The following is a 22,293-nucleotide window of genomic DNA, read 5'->3' as shown; positions in this document are numbered from 1 at the left end:
TGGCACCCATCCCAACCTTCCAACTTTGCGTCTGAGGATGGAGATTCTGGGGTCTGCTGAGGACCTGGATCTCTCCAGTCCCTCAGACGCGATGGACAGCTGTTGCACAGGTAGTGAATCGGTGGCAGCAGGGCCCAGGAGTCGTAATCTGCTTCCCCAGTCCCTTCCTGCCTTTCTCAGCCATGGACAATGTCATCCTCCAGTGGAACTGCGGCGGTTTTTTCCACCATCTTGCTGAGCTCCAACAACTTCTCAGCCTTCAGCCTTTCTTCTGCATTGCTCTTCAAGAAACTTGGTTTCCAGCAATGCGAACCCCTGCCCTCCGTGGCTATTGGGGTTATTATAGGAACCGGGCAGCTTATGAAAAGTTATCTGGTGGCGTCTGCATCTATGTCCTTCACTCCCTTCACAGCGAGTCTGTCCATCTGCAAACACCTTTAGAGGCTGTCACTGTTCGGGTGTGGACGCCACAGGCTGTTACCATCTCCAGTCTTTGTCTTCCACCAGATGGTGATGTCCCGCAACGTGTCCTGGCTGCGCTGATAACCCAATTGCCGCCTCCTTTCCTGTTACTGGGCGACTTCAACGCCCATAACCCTCTGTGGGGTGTGTCAGTGGCAACAGGTCGAGGCGCCACCGTTGAGAATGTATTGACACAGCTCAACCTCCGCATTTTAAACGTTGGTGCCTTCACACATTTCAGTGTGGTATATGGCACGTACTCCGCCATCGACCTTTCGATCTGCAGCCCTAGCCTCTTATTGTCTGTTCAATGGAGTATGCATGATGACCTGTGTGGTAGTGACCACTTTCCGATCTTTCACAGCGTCACTCTTCTGGGCGCCCTTGCAGGTTGGCTATGAATAAGGCTGACTGGGACTTGTTCTCCTCCACTGCCGCTATTGAACCTGTTTCTCATAAAGCCATTGATGTGGTGGTTCATTCAGTCACCACCGGCATCGTTACTGCCGCAGAATCTGCCATTTCCAGTTCTTATGGGTTCCTCAGCTCAGGATTGTGCCTTAGTGATCGCTTGCGATCGCCGAGGCGATTAAAGATCGCCGACGGGCGCTCCAGCGTCACAAGTGGCATTCATCTTTAGAAAACCTCGTCGCCTTTAAACGGCTCCGTGCGCGGGCCCGACGCGTCATTCCCCAACACAAGCAGGAGTGCTGGGAATGGTGTGTCTCTACCATTGGCCTCCATGTCTCTCCATCGCAGGTCTGAGCCAAGATTAGACGCCTCGGACCCCTGTCAGCATCCCTGCGCTGTCACTCAATGGAGCAATTTGTACTGACTCCAACATAATTGCAAACCGCTTAGCAGACCATTTTGCTCTCAGTTCCGCATCTGTGAATTACCCACTGGCCTTCTGCTCCATTAAAGAGCGGTTGGAGCCTTTCATTTCTCACCCGCCATCCTGAATCTTACAATGTCCCATTCACTGAGTGGGAATTCCACAGTGCTCTAGCAGCTTGCCTGAAACAGCTCCCAGGCCAGATCGCATCCACTGTCAGATGCTGAAACGCCTCTCAGTGGACTGCCAGCGACGCCTCCTCGACTTTTACAACCATATCTGGGTCGTGGGTGAGTTTCCGTCGCAATGGCGGGAAAATTGTTATCCCCATTTTGAAACCTGGCAAGAACCCATTGGAGGTGGACAGCTACCGGCCCATTAGCCTCACCAGCGTTCTTTGCATGTGAGCTGGCAGTGAGCTGGCGATGAGCTGGCGGTTGAGTTGGGTACTCGAGTCCCGGGGCCTTCTGGCTCTGTGTCAGGGTGGGTTCCGTAAAGGTCGCTCTGCCGCCGACAGTCTGGTGAGCCTGGAATCAGCCATCCGTACGGCCTTTCATTTCTCACTCGCCATCCTGAATCTTACAATGTCCCATTCACTGAGTGGGAATTCCACAGTGCTCTAGCAGCTTGCCTGAAACAGCTCCCAGGCCAGATCGCATCCACTGTCAGATGCTGAAACGCCTCTCAGTGGACTGCCAGCGACGCCTCCTCGACTTTTACAACCGTATCTGGGTCGTGGGTGAGTTTCCGTTGCAATGGCGGGAAAATTGTTATCCCCATTTTGAAACCTGGCAAGAACCCATTGGAGGTGGACAGCTACCGCCCCATTAGCCTCACCAGCGTTCTTTGCATGTGAGCTGGCAGTGAGCTGGCGATGAGCTGGCGGTTGAGTTGGGTACTCGAGTCCCGGGCCTTCTGGCTCTGTGTCAGGGTGGGTTCCGTAAAGGTCGCTCTGCCGCCGACAGTCTGGTGAGCCTGGAGTCAGCCATCCGTACGGCCTTTGCCCGCTGTCAGCACCACGTCGCTGTCTTTTTTGACATGCGGAAGGCGTACGATACGACCAGGCGCCATCACATCCTCTCTACGCTTCATGGTTGGGGTCTTCAGGGTCCGCTGCCGACTTTCCTACGAAATTTTCTGTCGCATCGTACCTTCCGCGTGCAAGTCGCGGCCTCCCATAATTGATCCCGAGTTCAGGAGAACGGGATACCACAGGGATCTGCCCTAAGTGTCTGCCTGTTTTTAATTGCAATTAACGTGCTCTCTGCGGCGGTGAGAACGTCTGTTTCAGCTTCCCTGTATGCTGACGACTTCTGCCTCTACTATAGCTCCATTGGCATTGCAGCTGCTGAACGTCAGCTGCAGGGCGCTATCCGCAAAGCGCAGTCTTGGGCTGTAGCGCATGGCTTCCAGTTTTCGGCTGCCAAGACCTGCGTTATGCATTTCTGCCAGCGACGTACAGTTCACTCTGAGCCGTAGCTTTATCTTTCCGTTGAACTTCTTGCTGTGGTGGAGACACATCGGTTTTTGGGTGTGGTTTTTGATGCCCAGTTGACTTGGCTCCCACATATTCGGCAGCTTAAACAGTTTTAATCTTCCAGGAAGTTTCATATCAGCGCACACTCCACTGCAGAGTAAAAATCTCATTCTGGAAACATCCCCCAGGCTGTGGCTAAGCCATGTCTCCGCTATATCCTTTCTTTCAGGAGTGCTAGTTCTGCAAGGTTCGCAGGAGAGCTTCTGTAAAGTTTCGAAGGTAGGGGACGAGATACTGGCAGAAGTGAAGCTGTGAGTACCGGCCGTGAGTCGTGCTTCGGTAGCTCAGATGGTAGAGCACTTGCCCGCGAAAGGCAAAGGTCCCGAGTTCGAGTCTCGGTCGGGCACACAGTTTTAATCTGCCAGGAAGTTTCATCCTAATTATCGTCTCCTGTCCCCGCAGTCGGTCGTCAGTCTCCCAGAACCTCGTCCCCGGTCGGGTTGTACGATTGCGGTCTGCATCAGAGAGCTTCTCTCCAGGCTTGGGGTTTTCCCTCTTCCACCTCCTTTCTGGGCCCCTCTGCTTACACCCCCGTGGTGTGTGCCCCACCCTTCAGCTCGAATTGGCACAGGGTCCCTCCGGAGGCCTTCCGCCGCCGCTTTCTATCCATCCTTGCCACGTATCAGGGCTCTGACGTTGTTTACACTGACGGTTCGATGGTTGCTGGTCGTGTCGGTCATGCTCTGACTCTAGGGGACCACAACGAACAACATTCGTTGCCGGCTGGCTGCAGCGTTTTCACTGCTGAGCTGGTCGCCATCTTTCGTGCCCTAGAGTATATCCGCTCCTGAGTCCTTCGTTATATGTAACGACTCCCTGAGCAGTTTAAGAGCTATCGACCAGTGCTTCCCTCGCTCTCGTCTGGTGATGGCTGTCGAGGAGTCCCTCCATACTCTTGCCCGTTGGGGCCGCTCTGTGGTGTTTCTGTGGACACCTGGTCATATCGGCATCCCGGGCAATGAACAAATTGACGGCCTGGCCAAAAAGGCCACCAGTGAACCATCTTTGGACATTGGCCTCCCGGAGACTGATTCGCGAGCTGTCTTACTCCGCAAAGTTTTCGCGCTATGGGACGCTGAATGACGCGATCTCTCCACACCCAATAAACTCCGTGCTATCAAGGAGACGAAGACTGCGTGGCGGTCATCCATGCGAGCCACTCGCAGGGACTCTGTTGTCCTTTGTCGGCTCCGCATTGGCCACACCCAGCTGACGCACAGGTATTTACTGAGCCGTGAGGAGACGCCTCTATGTCGCTGCGGGGCGCCTTTGACGATGGTCCACATTCTGTTGCCCTGTCCCCTTTTAGCTGTGCTCAGACAGACATTTGCGCTGCCTGATACGCTCCCTGCCCTTTTAACAGACGACACTGCCATGGCAGGCTTAGTTTTGCGTTTTATTCGGGCAGGGGGCTTTTATCACTTGGCCTGCGGTTTTAGACTGAGTTTTTAATTTGTCTCTCGGTGGTTGGCTTTTTCCTTTTTGTCTCTATGGTCGGCCAACCACTGTCACACTCCGTGTGATTTTAATTCCTTTTGTCTGGTCTCTGTTTAAGTCTTTCTTGTCCGTGTCGTCTGTCGTCTCTTCCATCGTTCGTTTTTATTCTGTGTGGGTGTTTTTAAGTTTTGGAGAAAGGGACCGATGGCCGTAGCAGTCTGGTCCCTTTAATCCCGCAAGCCAACCAACCTCAGAATACGTCTTATCGCTCTGTCTTCCGCCATCGCTGGTAGCTTCAAAAGCTGGAGTGGAATCTGCAGAATGCAGAGGCAGACTCACGTATGCTGAAAAACACTGCATGAGTCCCCACTAAAGCCCAGTGACATAGGGTGTGGCGGGTTGCCAGCCCGTTGGTTCAGAAGGAGCTAGCTGTCGGCTGGTCTGATACAGATGAGATCGGTGGCAGTGGTGTGTGTTTGGCTCACACGCTGGCCTAAGAGTCCGCTGTCATCTCAGGTCACTGCCCTTGTTGTCCCATCAGCTGGACTGCGATGTTGGATGCCTTGATGTTGTGCTAAACGCTGATCCTGGCACACTGATTCGGTAGGCTGACTGACCCCAATGATGCTGAAGTTTCAGAGAAGTTGGTGTCCTGAACTGGAACAGTTTAGGTAGACTCGTGGACTACCCTACAGCGGCGGCTTCAGTACTGGATTTTCGTTTGTAGTCACCCATGACTATGGATCGGTGGCCATCACATCAGGCAGCAACATCATGACCCATGCTGGGATAGTCTCACACAAGATGTTACAATACAGTAATCATAAAGTCAGGTGCAAGCGATACGAATGCCATCGATCCTATTGATCGATTGACTATAGTAGAGTGAAGTATTTGCAGTGTCGAGAAGTGTCTTTACTGTGTGACGTCATTTGTAATGACTCAATTGGTCTCGCTCATTACGAGTCGTCAACAGTCTTCAGTTTTACTCCAATTGTTTAATCAATTCGTTACCGTATGATAACTGCTTTGTCATACCCCTTATAAGTGTTGTTGCGTCTGACCTAGTGCTTTTACATAATGTTACAAGAGAAACGGAGCCAAGTTGGTCTGCATTTGTCTTACACTTTTCTGCTGAGTTCGCTCACACTCACGTTCGGAAGTGTTCAGTCGCACTCTTGAAGGGAGTTAGGAAAATTTTCCCTCTTCATTCTCTTACTGTCTGAGCGTACACAATGATAAGTTTCGCTGATGACACCATAATGCTCCAAAAGTGAGGAAGATTTGCTGAATTACATGGACTAGCAGTAAAAGGTGAAAGTAGTAATAAAATGAAATTAGAGACTCATTAGCGTAAAAATTGCTTACCACGTAGGAGACGAAGTGTAGGAATTATGATATCTTGTAAGGCTGAAGCACAAAAGACGGATGTTTGACACGGACAAAGAGGCCACTGCTCGTCAAAAGAAGTCTGCTAATATCGTACATAAGCGTCAATTTGAGAAGCTTTTGATGAGAAACTTCGTCTCGATCACAAAAAAGAAAGGAAGTGAATAACGGACTATGGGAAACAAGAAAAAGCCGAAAGTCGAAGCGTTTAACAAGTACTGTTGCAGAAGGATAATGAAAAATTACTGGAATGATACGATACGGGAAATTTCTGTCATCAGAGAGGAAAGAAGTATACAGAAAACACTGACAGAAAGAAGGGACGAGATGTTGGGACGTGTGTTAAGATGTGCTGGAATAGTTTCCATCATACTAGACGGACTCATAGACGGCGAAAACGTAGGGAGAAAACACATAATTGAGTAAAATGAGTACGGTGGGTGATATGTAGGGATGTTACGCCTGTTGTGTCGATAACACATCATACGATCCAGCGTCGGGGGTTGCCCACTTGCCAGGCAAACACTTTTCGTTTAAAAGTAGATTTCCTGGTTTGCCACTAAACGGGTCCACCAGCTCCACAAATGGTCGAGAGCCATGTAAGGTTACTTGCTGCCGCAACACACGTGACCAAAATTACACCCCACGACATCCTGCTGCCAGACAGTATTTAGGCCGGCGCACGGCCGACGAATGGTAGTTGTCTCCATGGCAGGACACCAGTTCGGCCAGAATAAACGCTGCCAGCTCTTTGAACACACAGCTAATTACTACCCCGCTCGCCGAGCTGCGTGAGATGTACAGTCTACCATCACTCTTTGGAATGCACACTAACAAGGACGGAAAAAGCTAAGTGCCATAAATGTGAACAAGAGCACCCGGCCACGTATAGGGGCTGCCCGAAAAATCAAGAATTGCTCCAACCCTACCTACGAGGAGCCCATAGCAGCCAATTGATCCACTGCACCGGCCTCAGCAACAATAACAACAACAATCACCTCAGGACATTGACAACTGCCAAAAATTACTCCTCCCACTCGACGACAGACTTAGGCACAAGCTGCTAGCTCTGAACGTCACCAGCAACAAACAGACAATGAGTGTATCTCGTTCATGGGATCTATAATTCCAGCCCTCACAGATATTAGGAAGTTGTTGACTATGCTGCAACAAAAACTCATGAGTATACTGTCCCTAGTGGAGGGCCTTATTTCAGCGTGCTGTATCATTTTACAGATATAGAGGCGAGCGAGTGTGCCGGGACTTGCCCCAGTTCATTGCTACTAGCATCACGTCGTCATAACGTGCCTGTATTTAACATACAAGGGCTATTCGGAAAGTGAGGAACGATCGGTCACGAAATGGAAACCACTGTGAAAATCCGACGAGGCTTTTAACAGATGTTTTGGGCAGTGTCTCTAGTACACCCGTCGATCGCATCAAGACGTTCTTTTCAGCTGTGAGCGCACTGTGAGCGAGTAAAGGTGCCCAGAGCAACGATGTCTCCCGCCAAGTAGGAAGGCCCGCTGAGAGGCTTCGCCTTAATGAATGCAGCCCACCTAACACAACTGCCACGCACTTCCTTCTTCATGGCAATTCTCGGCCGCACTCTGCAGGGGCAGTGAAGACGCTCCTGCAGCCTTTTCGATGGGATTTGTTCGATCACCCACAACACAGCCCTAATTGGCTCGTCCTGAGTATCATCTCTGTTCACATGAAAATCTGGATATGAAGGCAACACTTGGGCGCAGGCTACGTGCTATAGACCAGCGTAGAGAATTATCGGAAAGCACAGGCGGCTGCCTTCTATGACGATGGTGTTGGAAATTTGGTATAACGCTCCGACAAATGTCTAAGTCGGAGCGACGACTATGCAAAGAAGTACCTGGAATCTGTAGCTAAATGTGGAAAAAAACAGTTTTGATTTTCACTGTGGTTTCCAATTCGCGACCGATCGTTCCTTACTTTCCGAACAACCCTCGTACAGAGGATGAAATTAAAAATTAAAATAACTTTTCCAAACTTGGTCAATATATCCTTCAGTATATTAATGTTAAAATTCTTAAATCTAAGAACGGCCAGACGAATACGTTTCGCTAAAAACATCATTTCAAGAAAAAAAATGAGAGGCGGTAAGTAATAAGACCAGAAAGCAAAAAATTATTGAGACTGTGCAACTGTATGACACAATCAAAAGTTACAAGACACAAATTAATCGGTGCAAAATTTTGGTCAAAATAGGCGTTTTTACGTAATATTGAAGGCGCTAAATATTACGGTCATAAAGATGAAAATTCGTATGTGGCCTCCGTTTGATGTAAAAACGGTAACTACTCGTATGTGACTTCATTAAGCTACCTCTATAGTTTTCAAGTAATTTACTAAAACCTAAATTTGGAACAAAAAGTTCTTAGTCATAACAGATTTCTATTAATTACATAAAGTTCGAGTTACAGCACTTGATTACATCCATTAAATAATACAACTATACCATGTTTCAAGACTTTAATGTAAACAACAATCCATTACAAAGACTAAAAGGGATAGTTAATAGGTCATTGTTCTACCTTCGGTTCCGTTCTATTAAATTCTAGACGGCAAAGTTGAAAAGCAATCGAGCTGAAACTTTTTCAGTAACTAAAGCCAACTTTACTTATACAAAACTTATGAAGATTGTAAACTGATACACAACAGGGTTATTAAACAATACGTGTTCGAAAAAGCGGCCATTTAGATACTACTACCTGGGCATAAAGCGGTTGACAATGTTCCGTTCGATCGTCCGCCGCCCCCATATATAAATAAGGCCAGAGAGGCAGACACGCACTTCGCACCGAGCTGTCAATCTGTCCTCGTCATTCAAACGCGGGCAGACGCTGTACCTCGGGTGACGTCACAGCCAGGCAGCTACCAAACGCATGTTTTTGGTACAAATGGGAAGTGAACTCGCGTGGACTGTAAACCTTCCTGGATCTCTTATATTTCATGGAAGTAACTGTTCATGTAGCGGCCGTAATATTTACAGATCCGTGTGGCAAGTGATGAGATTATTTTCTCCTTTTCCGGAGAGCAATTAGTTTTGGTGATTAGAAATCAGGGCAGAGACAATTTTAATTGGGACTTGCCGTATAGGTTGCGTCTTAACTGCTCGTAGTGCTGTTTATGACAGAGACATTATTATTATCAGGAATACTACTATGTTTGTGTGTTTGAATTTTTACTGAATAGCCGGCCGCTGTGACCGAGCGATTCTAGGCGCTTCAGTCCGGAACCGCGCTGCTGCTACGGTCGCAGGTTCGAATCCTGCCTTGGGCATGGATGTGTGTGATGTCTAGGTTAGTAAGGTTCAAAAATGGCTCTGAGCACTATGGGACTTAACTTCTTAGGTCATCAGTGCCCTAGAACTTAGAACTACTTAAACCTAACTAACGGAAGGACATCATGCACATCCACGCCCGAGGCAGGTTTCGAACCAGCGACAGAAGCGGTCGCGCGGTTCCAGACTGTAGCGCCTAGAAGCGCTCGGCCACCTCGGCCGGCGGTTAGTTAGGTTTAAGTAGTTCTAAGTCTAGGGAATTGATGACCTCAGATGTTATGTCCCATAGTGCTTAGAGCCATTTGAATCATTTTACTGAATACATTAATGAGTTAGAACTCAAAACTTTTGTTGATAATCATAGTTCCTGATCCCGCTGAGTAAATAGAGAGTAGAAACATTTCTTTCAGTGAGTACAAGAAGAACTTGCAGGCTGTAAATTGTGGGCAATATGTTCCCCATCGCTTTCTGGCTGCCCGCAAAAATAGCTCTCAGGCTCTTGAAACATACGGAGAAGCTTGGTAAAATTATACACAGTTCGTCTCTCCTTAAAATGGTCCACAGGTAACACACTACACACCTCCGTTTTAGCATATAGAACGGTAACAGCTTCACGACGCGTAAGATGGTACTTGAAGGTTTCATCAGAACTCACCGATTAAACGTCGTGCATATCTCAGAGACGCACTGAACGGCAATCGACGCAGTTCAAACTTGGTAACATGCAAGGCTATCGGACGCGGGGGAGAGGGCACAGCAGTCTTTGTCAAGAACACCTTTGTTCACTCTACGGAAGCTCTACCGCCTACAATGTCACTGGAGGCGACAACAGCCACAGTCAACACGACAGGTTGGACAGCGACTCTTGTCACTGCGTATTTCCCCCCAAACAAGGATGTTATCCCGTATGACTTTCACCAAATATTCCATACGCACGACAAGGTGCTACTCGCTGGCGATCTGAATGCCAAGAATACGCCCCGGCATTTGCTTATCACCACCCCCAAGGGTTGCACTCTGTACGATCTGGAGCAAGGGTTGGACGCAGCTGTCTACGGTCCACCGCAGCCGAGCGGGATAACCTATTCTTAGAACCAAAGGGCCGATGTATAGGATATTGCTATAGTCAGTTGTCTTCATTCTAACCTACAGCTACAGACTATAAATGACCTTTCTTCAGAGGTCGTTGGGGTCATTAAACGAGGAGGACTTCATTCACCATACCGCACAACAAGAAAACTCTACTGGGACCAGTTCAGTTCTTTTTTTTTTTTTTTTAGGCAACATAGTTGCGTGGAGATAGCAGCTATTGGTTTACTTATAATCAATCAATCAAAATGACAGTCACAATCGCGTTATTTATTTTGTCGCCAACCGTGCACAGGCAGGGTGACAACTCCAGCGAACGACCAAATGGTGTAAATTGGCCCGAAGATGTCGCCATCGCGGGTTGAAACCGGTTGGCGACAAAATAAATAACGCGATTGTGACTGTCATTTTGATTGATTGATTGATTAGTTCAGTTCTTACTTCAACAATAACGCTCGGTCGACCATGGCTCTGGATACCAAGGAACGCACTGACGGTGCCATTCAAATGTGAACCAACAAAATTCGGACGACACGTAAACGGGCGTCCACAGTGGTAGTCCTGCCGGAAACGAACGTCGAATCATTTCCGCCGCTGTTGCAAGAACTAAAGATCCAGAGGAACAGGAGCAAAAGTCGCTAGAAGCGATATCGAAATCCGTCCGATAGGCACAATATGACCCGACTTTCATGGAATCTCTGTCGACGAACAGTAGAATGGAGATAGGGCTCTTAGAAGCATAAAACCAAGGAAGAATGGGAACTCGTCCGACGACACCGACAACTTATGCCTGCCAAACGTTCTGCTCGTTATGGTCTTCTGTATGATGCTATGGTTAAGGCTGAGCTTTATGCAACTGTCTATGTCCGGAGTATGTCGACTCCACAATCACCATCAAGGCTTGCCCAACAGCTTCAGCAAAAAGAGAACAAACGGCTGGAACTCGTCACTGGCGGCGGTGGCGGCCGATGCAGGACCGCCCTCTCCTGACGAAGCCCCAAGAGGTCAAGACAGCTATCGGTAAAACTAAGAACACTTTGCCAGGAATACATCGGCAATGCTGAACTCTAACATCTCCCTGGAAAGCCGCTGGTACTGCTTACCATAATTGATAACAGCTGTTTTTTACTGGAGTACTTCCCGGACACATGGAGGATAGCTCACGCTATCCCAGTTCCGAAGCCGGTGAAATATCAATCTCAACCACATAACTGTCACTCGATAGGCTTACTGCCTACTATGGGGAAATTGCTGGAACGAATTCTTCGTAACACGATCACCGCTCAATTGGAACAACATCACATCTTACACCCAGAACTGTTCGGTTTCCACGCAAAGCTGTCTGCGGAATTTCAGCTCATCCGGAACGCTGAATTTGTCCAGCATAATTTTAACAGATCCAGCTCTACCCTCAGCGTCTTCATAGATACAGAGAAAGCATACAATAAGTTTTGGCTCCTTAACCTACTAGAGAAGCTTTTCACCAATTCAGGACTGTTGTGTGAAGATTTGTGATAAAACTGCTGCAGTCTTATTTAAGAAGGAACGGCCGACTCTCGATAATGAAGACATGATACGCTGGAAGACTCACACTAAGTAGGAGTACGAGTTGATAATGGACTTATCTTCAAAATAAGTGTTAAGGGGAAGAAAAAGACGACACTAAAGATGCTACATGCCCCGATGCCAATCTTTCTGAGTAAAGATCTCAACACGGCAACGAAGCTTAAACTCTTCAAGGCGACGGTATGGCCCACCCTCCTACACTGAAGCGCCAAAGGAAGTGATATAGGCATGCGTATTGAAATACAGAGATATGTAAAACGGGAGAATACGGCGCTGAAGTCGGCCTATATAAGACAACAAGTGTCTGGCGCAATTGTTAGAGAGCTTACAGCTACTACAATAGCAGGTTATCAAGATTAAAGACAGTTTGAACGTGGTGTTATACTCGGCGCCAGCCATGGGAAACAGCGTCTCCGAGGTAGCGATGAAGTGGGGCATTTCCCGTACGACCATTTCACAAGCGTATCGTGAATATCAGGAATCCAGTAAAACATCAAATGTCCGACATCGCTGCGGCAGGAAAAAGATCCTGCAAGACAGGTCCAATGGCGACTAAAGAGAATCGTTCAACGTGACAGAAGTGCAACCCTTCCCGAAATTGCTACAGATTACAATGCTCGGCCATCAAATGGTTCAAATGGCTCTGAGCACTATGGGACTTAACATCTGTGGTCATCAGTCCCCTAGAACTTAGAACTACTTAAACCTAACTAACCTAAGGACATCACGCACATCCATGCCCGAGGCAGGATTCGAACCTGCGACCGTAGCAGTCGCTGCTCGGCCATCAACAAGTCTCAGCGTACGAACCATTCAACGAAACATCATCGATATGCGCTTTCGGAGCCGAAGGCCCACTCTTATGACTGCATGGCACAAAGCTTTACGCCTCGCCTGGGCCCGTCAACACCGACATTGGACTGTTGATGAGTGGAAATATGTTGTCTGGTCGGACGAATCTCGTTTCAAATTGTATCGAGGGGATGGACGTGTACGGTTATGGAGACAACCTAATGAATCCGTGGATCCTGCATGTCAGCAAGGGACTGATCAAGCTGGTGGTGGCTCTGTACTGGTGTGGGACACCCGCAGTTGGAATGATTAGTCGAGATAAGACTCTGACAGGTGACACAAACGTAAACATCCTGTCTGATCAGCTGCATTCATTCATGTCCATTGTGCATTCCGACGGACTTGGGCAATTCCAGCTGGACAACGCGACACCCCACACGTCCAGAATTGCAACAGAGTTGCTCCAGAAACATTCTGAGGTTAAACACTTCCATTGGCCACCACACTCCCAGACATGAACATTATTGAGCATATCTGGGATGCTTGCAACGTGCTGTTCAGAAGAGATATCCACCCCCTCGTACTCTTAAGGATTTATGAACAGCGCTGCAGGATTCATGGAGTCAGTTCCCTCCAGCATTATTAGTCGAGTTCACGGCACATCGTGTTGCGGCACTCTTCGTATTCGCGGGGGCCCTATACAATACTACGCAGGTTTCTTTGTCTCTTTATTATATATGGCAATTCCATATGGGGGACGACCAACTAATATTAAGAAACTTCAGACTCTCAAGAACAAATGTCTTAAGTGGCGTCTAGATCCCCCTTGGGGGGACAAGCATACGAGTGATTCACAGCCCTCTTCACGAAAAATACTTTAGCGAAAAGGTACGCGACCACGCAACTACCATCTTCCAAAGGTTAGACGTCTTACGACATGGTGTCCGGCAACTTGAACGTAGGCACCACCGCACAATGACCGTGGTGTAGGTGCGATGTCCACCGGCAACACGAAAATCCGCCCTGCGCTAGGTTTACCGAGATGTTCAGCTACATCTGCATTTACATCCATACTCCGCAAGCCACCTGACGGTGTGTGGCGGAGGGTACTCTGAGTACCTCTATCGGTTCTCCCTTCTATTCCAGTCTCGTACTGTTCGTGGAAAGAAAGATCGTCAGTATGCCTCTGTGTGGGCTCTAATTTCTCTGATCCTCATGGTCTCTTCGCGAGATATACGTTGGAGGGAGCAATATACTGCTTGACTCCTCGGTGAAGGTATGTTCTCGAAACTTCAACAGAAGTACGTACCGAGCTACTGAGCGTCTCTCCTGCAGAGTCTTTCACTGGAGTTAATCTATCATCTCCGTATCGCTTTCGCGATTACTAAATTATCCTGCAACGAAGCACGCTGCTCTCCGTTGGATCTTCTCTATCTCTTCTATCAACCCCATCTGGTACGGATCCCACACCGGTGAGCAGTATTCAAGCAGTGGGCGAACAAGTGTACTGTAACCTACTTCCTTTGTTTTCAGATTGCATTTCCTTAGGATTCTTCCAATCAATCTCAGCCTGGCATCTGCTTTACCGACGATTAATTTTATATGGTCATTCCATTTTAAATCACTCATAATGCCTACTCCCAGATAATTCATGGAATTAACTGCTTCCAGTTGCTGACCTGCTATATTGTAGCTAAATGATAAGGGATCGATCTTTCTATGTATTCGCAGCACATTACACTTGTCTACATTGAGATTCAATTGCCATTCCCTGCACCATGCGTCAATTCGTTGCAGATCCTCCTGCATTTCAGTACAATTTTCCATTGTTACAACCTCTCGATATACTACTGCATCATCCGCAAAATGCCTCAGTGAACTTCCGATGATATCCCCAAGGTCATTTATGTATATTGTGGATAGCAACGGTCCTACGACACTCCCCTGCGGCACACCTGAAATCACTCTTCCTTTGGAAGACTTCTCTCCATTGAGAATGACATGCTGTTATCTACGAACTCTTCAATCCAATCACACAATTGGTCTGATAGTCCATATGCTCTTATTTTGTTCGTTAAACGACTGTGGGTAACTGTATCGAACGCCTTGCGGAAGTCAAGAAGCACGGCATCTACATGTGAACCCGTGTCTATGGCCCTCTGAGTCTCCTGGACGAATAGCGCGAGCTGGGTTTCACACTATCGTCTTTTTCGAAACCCATGCTGATTCCTACATAGATTTATAATCTCCAGAAAACTCATTATACTCGAACATAAAGCGTGTTCCAAAATTCTACAACTGATCGACGTTAGAGATATAGGTCTATAGTTCTGCACATCTGTTCGACGTGCCTTCTTGAAAATGGGGATGACCTCTGCCTTTTCCAATCCTTTGGAACGCTACGCTCTTCTAGAGACCTACGGTACACCGCTGCAAGAAGGGGGGCAAGTTCCTTCGCGTACTCTGTGTAAAATCGAACTGGTATTCTATCAGGTCCAGCGGCCTTTCCTCTTTTGAGCGATTTTAATTGTTTTTCTATCTCTCGGTCATCTGTTTGATATCTACCAGTTTGTCATCTGTGCGACAATCTAGAGAGGGAACTACAGTGCACTCTGTGAAACAGCTTTGGAAAAAGATATTCAGCATCTCGGCCTTTATTCTGTCATCCTCTGTTTCAGTACCATTTTCTTCACAGAGTGTCTGGACATTTTGTTTTGATCCACCTATCGCTTTGACATCAGACCAAAATTTCTTAGGATTTTCTGCCAAGTCAGTACATAGAACTTTACTTTCGAATTCATTGAACGCCTCTCACATAGCCCTCCTCGCAATACACTTCGCTTCGTGTCATTTTTGTCTGTCTGCAAGGCTTTGGCTATATTTATGTTTGCTGTGAAATTCCCTTTGCTTCCGCAGCAGTTTTCTGACTCGGTTGTTGTACCACGGTGACTCTTTTCCATCTCTTACGTTCATTCTTGGCACAGTTCAACGTTTCGCTGTTGAAAGCACCATTATGAGTGTGCACCACCCTATTACAGTGTCAAATAAAGAGAAAATTTCCTGCTACCACCTATCCTAGAAACGGAGACCGCGGTAAGGCTTCAGCACAACCATACACACACGCACATAAGAAACAGCAGTTCGGACATCTACCCCCAACGACACCGACACCAAATCCGCCGCTGCAGCCAACTTTAGTTTATAGTGACTTCAGTTTGACGAGGAAGAGCGACCGCAAGTTTCCTCAAAGGAAAGGATGTTCTACCAAAGGCCACTTGGATTATTATAACATGTATAGATATCGAAGTATGGGGACGTTGATTTCTACATTTCATCCCCAGTTGCAAATGGTTCCACCCATTTTCTACGGAATTAAGAAAATATTATTTAGCAGGCCATTCTTGATGTGATAGGCTCAGTGGCGGGTACGTATGGGGGCTACACGGGGCGCCCCTCCCCCCCCCCCCTCCCACCCCCACAAACCTTGTGGGGCCACCCCCGCCAGTCAGCCCGCACGCTATTGGTTTGTTTCTTTCGTCAGTCGACTCGACGGAATCGAGTTATCGAGTAGTTGTACTTTTCTATAAAGCACGCGCGTCCGCGTCATCGTATTTTATACGTTTTTCATTATGATAAAAGTAAAGATAGCTCAAGGTATCTCTAGCGTCCCCTTCTTGAGGTTTTCCCGTATCCGCCACTGGATAGGCTACCGGAGTTTTGTCAAATAGGAAAACTATACGTGCGACCCTTTTAATATACTAGTTGTCTTCTTAGAAGGCTGGAATATCTGCAACAATGGCGCCCTCATTTTTGTTGCTTGGACCCGGATAATGGGTCAGTAAACTATACTGTATAACGGAATTGTTCCGTATTGTTTGTTACATCATTTTCATTTATGACATACTAGTTAAAAAACACTAGACAAGGAGTAGATATGGTAGTCTGTACAGCTATAAACACAGGCCTAGTCCACGAAATACTGTGGCTAAAAATAATGACTGAGACTGATTTTTTTGTATTCCATTTCAGTATTTACATGATCTTTCTCAAAGGACCCTTCCTACTTGGATGTACTTTTTATAGTCTCTGCCAGGCCTCAAATACTTGGTGCAGGTCATTGTTTGTCAGGTCCCTGAGAATTAGCTCACTTTTCTTGAGAACTGCTCAGAATTCGGAAATCGAATGCCAGAAGGTTTGCCTCTACCGATAGGATTAAATGGAAATCGCAATGTGTAAGATAGGTGCTATAAAGCGGATGCCCATGTGGAATTGAGTCAGAAACTGCGTGACTTTATTTGCGACGTGAGGCCGTGCATTGTCATGATGAAGTCGCCATCGAGTCCGAGAGAGTTGTGGTTGTTTCCTTGCAGTGTACTTCTCCAGTTTAGCAAATATTGACGCTTAGTAGTGTGAGGAGGAACTGCATGCTGGTAAATCATTCCATGGCACTAAATAAATGTGATCACCATCACTTTCCCTGCATATGGAACATCAGTCATCTTTTTCGGTGTTGGAGAACCTGGCGATTTCCACACTGTGTTGGTTCGTTTCCCTACAGGATCACAATGATGCAACCATGACTCATCGCCGGCGATAATCGATCCAGAGACGCATTCCCTCCATCAGCAAAGAGATCCAGCACCTCACTGGAGATTCGCACAGCGTCTTAATCGTAAGTCAACAGACGTGTTACCCAGCAGGCACAAATACGGGTCACATGGGGGAGATCATGCATAGTCGTGAAGACACTCCTGTATGAAATTCACACCGCTTCACTGAGATTACGTAATGCTACCCACCGATCTTCATGCACAATCACAGCAGCCGTGTTGATGTCGATTTCAGTCACAGCAGAATCTGAAACACCAGACTCACGTTGCTTAACACGTTCTTTGAAGTCCGTGAACCCTCTAAACACTAATGTAGGAGACGGTACATCTTCAGCGAACGCTTGTTACCGTTTTTCGGATGTTTCAGACGCTGTATGGTTTAAACGAACAGGGATTTTGATTGCGCCGTACTGTTGCAGGGACATGATATTCTGAGCCACCCGTAGCCTGGCCAGGACTTGCAGCTACCCCTCTGTCATCCCTTTCCTCAGCGTGTCACTGAGTTGACGAAAATCATGGGAAAGCGTTATGCACAATTCAGATGGCGCTAGTGTCGCGTACATGAGGTACAAAAGGGCTGTGCATTGGCGGAGCTGTCATTTGTATTCGTGTGATTCTTACACAATGTTTCCGACGTGATTCTGGCGGCACGATCGGAAATAACAGATTTTGAACGCAGATTGGTAGTTGGTGCTGCACGCATGGGACGTTCCATTTAACAAATCGTAACGGAAATAAATATTCCGGGAACCACAGTGTCAACGGTGTGCCGCGAATACTAAATTTCAGGCGTTATCTCTCACAACTGACTACGCAGTGGCTAAAGGCCTTCGCTTAACGAACGAGAACAACGGCGTTTTCGTCGAGTGGTAAGTGCTAACAGACAAGCAAATTTCGTGTGACAAACTTATCCGTTTAGCACAGTGCGGCGAAATTTGGAACACATATTATGTTCGAGTGTAATGACTTTTCTGGAGACTAGAAATCTACTCTTAAGGAATCAGCATGGGTTTCGAAAAAGACGATCGTGTGAAACCCAGCTCGCGATATTCGTCCACGAGACTCAGAGGGCCATAGATACGGGTTCCCAGGTAGATTCCGTGTTTCTTGAGTTTTGCAAGACGTTCGATACAGTTCCCCACAGTCATTTAATGAACAAAGTAAGAGCATATGGACTCTGAGAACAATTGTGTGATTGGATTGAAGAGTTCCTAGATAACAGAACGCAGTTATGTCATTGTCAATGGAGAGAAGTCTTCGGAAGTATGAGTGATTTCAGGTGTGCCGCAGGGGAGTGTCGTAGGACCGTCGCTATTCACAATATACATAAATGACCTCGTGATAACATCGGAAATTGGCTGAGGCTTTTTGCGGATGATGCTGTGGTGTATCGAGAGTTTGTAACAATGGAAAATTGTACTGAAATGCAGGAGGATCTGCAACGAATTGACGCATGGTGCAGGGAATGGCAATTGAATCTCAATGTAGACACGTCTAATGTGCTGCGAATACACTGAAAGAAAGATCCTTTATCATTTAGCTACAACATAGCAGGTCAGCAACTGGAAGCAGTTAATTCCATAAATTATCTGGGCGTAGGCATTAAGAGTGATTTAAAAGGATCATATAAAACTGGTCGTCGGTAAAGCGGATGCCAGACTGAGATTCATTGGAAGAATCCTAAGGAAATGCAATCCTAAAACAAAGGAAGTAGGTTACAGTACACTTTTTCGCCCACCGGTGTGGGAACCGTACCAGATAGGGTCGATAGAAGAGATAGAGAAGATCCAGCGGATATCAGCGCGCATCGTTACGGGATGATTTAGTAACAGCGAAAGTGTTTCGGAGGTGATAGATAAACTCCAGTGGAAGACTCTGCAGGAGAGACGTTCAATAGCTCGGTACGGGCTTTTGTTGAAGTTTCGAGAACATACCTTCACCGAGGAGTCAAGCAGTATATACCGACAATCTTTCTTTCCACAAAGAATACGACACTGGAATAGAAGGGTGAACCAATAGAAGTACTCAAAGTAGCCTCCGACACACACCGTCAGGTGGCTTGCAGAGTATGGATGTTGATGTAGAATTTGTCGTTAATGCGCTTTTTCAAAACACGACATCGGCTGCAGTGCCTCATCTGGGTGTGGATACCGGTTGGACCCCATGCTGCGAAACCGTGGCCTGGTCAGGTGAGTCCCGATTTCAGTTGGTAGGAGCTGATGGTAGGGTTCCAGTGTGGCGCGACGCCGCGAAGCCATGGACGCAAGCTGTCAACAAGGCACCGTGCAAGCTGGTAGTTGCTCCATAACGGTGCGAGCTGTGTTTACATGGAATAGACTGTGTTCTCCGGATGTTCGCCAACTTGGAGACCTTTGCACCCATCTAGGGACCTAATTTTTCCAAACAAAGACGGAATTTTTGTGGTTGACAATGCACCATGTCACCGGGCGACTGGTGTTTGCGACGGGTTCGAATAACATTTTCGACAATTCGAAGGACTGATTTGGCCGCACAGATTACCCGACATGGATCCCATTGAACATTTGTTGGACATAATCGAGGAATCCGTGCACAAAATCGTGCCACACTTCTTCAAGTATGGACAGCTGGTGACGCCGCCTGCGTCGATATTTCTTCAGGGGAGTTTCAGCGACTTGCACTGTGCCGTGCAAAAGCACGTCCGACTCGATTTTAGGATATCCGTTGACTTTTGTCAAAAAGTCACTACGGCGTACAGGAGTGAATTCAACAATTTTTATTGTGTGCATGTAATATTGCAGTTTGTTGATGCACACTTACGAGCTGGATTTCTAGCTTCTCTTCCAATCTTAATAAATTACGCGGCTTTTTTAGCAGACAATCTACTCTATTCATTTTAAAATCGCTCAAAATATTCGATTTACGACTACGTAGTCCCATAATACGGAATGGCCCTGTTTACTGTATGCGCTATTTCCAGTTGACAATTGGCTAGGTGCGGAAGGGGGGAAGGCTCAAAAATGGCTGTGAGCACTATGGGACTTAACTGCTGAGATCATCAGTCCCCTAGAACTTAGAACTACTTTAACCTAACCAACCTAAGGACATCACACACATCCATGCCCAAGGCAGAATTCGAACCTGCGACAGTAGCGGTCGCGCGGTTCCAGACTGTAGCGCCTAGAACCGCTCGGCCACACCGGCCGGCGGGAGGAGGGGGGGGGGGGGGGGGAAGGAATGCAGTGAACACATGCGACTACAGTTAGATGCGTAAAGTGATGAAAATGAAAATTCGGGCTTCTGTCTATGGGACCAAGCCACTTCTCCATATGTTGTGTAGACAATCGGGTAGATGGGTAAGGAGAAGAAGAGAAAGACATCAGGATCGGGTGCGGGGTAGGGAGGGGGGGGGGATATGCGTGTTCTGGTGTGTCTAGTGTGCCTGTGACAGGTGGCCGTGTGACGAGAAGTGACGAGGACACATTGACTGCAGTTTTCGTAACTAGGGGTGAGGTGGGAGTATGAGCCATCTGATGATGGTCTTTGTCTATGGGTGATGACAGGCTGGTCACTGTTGGATAATCCTCAAAGGAGGAGGGGGAGGAGAATGAGACCTGGCCTGGCTACTGACAGTCAGAGTAACATGTTTCTAAAATGTCACTTCTACTACACCAAAATCATGTCACACTCAATCTGTTTGATATAACATTAAAAAAAATATGCCTCCATGCAATACAATTACATCGCAAAATTTCTGGTTCTGTTGGGCTCCTTTAGACCCTAAGGATGAGTCCTCCCTGCTCCACAACATCAGGAGATCTAGGAGAAAAGGCAACATGTCGTTCCCAAGCATGTTGAGGTAAGCATGCTGGTACATGTTTGTGGTAACCTCAGTCAGTGGGCCTAAGTCACAGCAGAGATAATTCCTCCAAAACATCTCATAACCACCTCTGTCGAGAACTGCACCACAGCTCTCTGCACGTCAAACACCTCGTTGGGTAGTCGATGCTCTCGACACCTCAAATCATTTGGAAAGAAGCTCATATGGAGCATACTACACGCCTCCAGTCCGCTACTGTCCAGGTTCTGTGTTGTTTGGCCCACTCAAGACCTGCAGCTGCTTGTGCCATTGTGAGCGGAGGCCTTCTTCAACGTACCCACCTCCAGATGAGCGTTGCATGTAGTTCCCTTTCCAAATGTTCGCTAGGAAAGTGGTTTACATTGATCTATGTTCACTGACAGCAGCAGTTCTTGTAGGGTTTGAAACCGATTGCCACTGATAAGGCGTGACTCTCGTCGTTGCTCCCTGACGTTTCTTACAAACGCTGTTCTCACGCCGCGTTAAATGGCTGCGAGTGGAACACCATTCCCTGTGGACACGTTGCCCAATCCTCGTCGATACGCCAAAAAATCGAACAATTTCAGTCATGTCGTGGCCATAAATCGTCTAAACACGACAGTTGTATTCAAATTTTTTTTTCGTCATCAATCTTCTGTTTGGGTTGATGTGCCCTGCCACAATTTCACCCCCTGATTCCCCAACACTGACGAGTGAGTTGTTTACTGGATGTATTGGTTCAAATGGCTCTGAGCACTATGGGACTCAACATCTTAGGCCATAAGTCCCCTAGAACGTAGAACTAGTTAAACCTAACTAACCTAAGGACATCACACACAACCATGCCCGAGGCTGGATTCGAACCTGCGACCGTAGCAGTCCCGCGGTTCCGGACTGCAGCGCCAGAACCGCACGGCCACCGCGGCCGGCACTGGATGTATTCCAATGTTTGTCTCCCCCTATAGTTTTTATCCTTTACACCTCCTTCCAGTACTACGGAAGTTACACTCCTGGAAATTGAAATAAGAACACCGTGAATTCATTGTCCCAGGAAGGGGAAACTTTATTGACACATTCCTGGGGTCAGATACATCACATGATCACACTGACAGAACCACAGGCACATAGACACAGGCAACAGAGCATGCACAATGTCGGCACTAGTACAGTGTATATCCACCTTTCGCAGCAATGCAGGCTGCTATTCTCCCATGGAGACGATCGTAGAGATGCTGGATGTAGTCCTGTGGAACGGCTTGCCATGCCATTTCCACCTGGCGCCTCAGTTGGACCAGCGTTCGTGCTGGACGTGCAGACCGCGTGAGACGACGCTTCATCCAGTCCCAAACATGCTCAATGGGTGACAGATCCAGAGATCTTGCTGACCAGGGTAGTTGACGTACACCTTCTAGAGCACGTTGGGTGGCACGGGATACATGCGGA

The sequence above is a fragment of the Schistocerca serialis genome, chromosome 10 (genome assembly GCF_023864345.2).
Source record: "Schistocerca serialis cubense isolate TAMUIC-IGC-003099 chromosome 10, iqSchSeri2.2, whole genome shotgun sequence".
NCBI classification, from domain to species: domain Eukaryota; kingdom Metazoa; phylum Arthropoda; class Insecta; order Orthoptera; family Acrididae; genus Schistocerca; species Schistocerca serialis.
This window is presented reverse-complemented; position numbering follows the sequence as displayed.